Source organism: Penaeus monodon, chromosome 29 (assembly GCF_015228065.2).
Source record: "Penaeus monodon isolate SGIC_2016 chromosome 29, NSTDA_Pmon_1, whole genome shotgun sequence".
In the NCBI taxonomy this organism is placed as follows: Eukaryota; Metazoa; Arthropoda; class Malacostraca; order Decapoda; family Penaeidae; genus Penaeus; species Penaeus monodon.
In genome coordinates this window covers 24470578-24470865 of record NC_051414.1, presented here as the reverse complement: position 1 = coordinate 24470865, position 288 = coordinate 24470578, and the positions used below count along the sequence as shown (strand labels likewise).

The window sequence follows — 288 nt, the reverse complement described above, 5'->3', positions numbered from 1 at the left end:
GTCTCGCCCATCTAAAGAATTCCTGGTACGTATGTTTGGAAGTCTGAGTTACCAGTCGGCCTTTTTCTCCATTTTCGGCGCTGGCCCGACAAGTGCACTTGCACCCTTCCACTGTAAAAGCGAAGGGGGGGGGGTGGAGAGGGGGTATCTCTGCACAGGGTCAGCGTCTCGCCTTCTCGGAATCAATCTCCAGTTTAATAAATAGTCTCCGCGCCTCGCAAACTCTTCAATAAATGCAGATCGAGGCAGAGGCGTGGTTGGAGGAGTGTGTTCGCATCCGCGTGGTGG

The 288-nt window shown here is 53.8% G+C and overlaps 1 protein-coding gene across 1 annotated transcript in view; it reads left to right on the top strand.

Annotated features, from left to right (window-relative positions):
• Nucleotides 1-288, top strand: part of LOC119592057 (phosphatidylcholine:ceramide cholinephosphotransferase 1-like) — a 42265-nt gene that overhangs the window by 16328 nt on the left and 25649 nt on the right. The window lies entirely within an intron of this gene.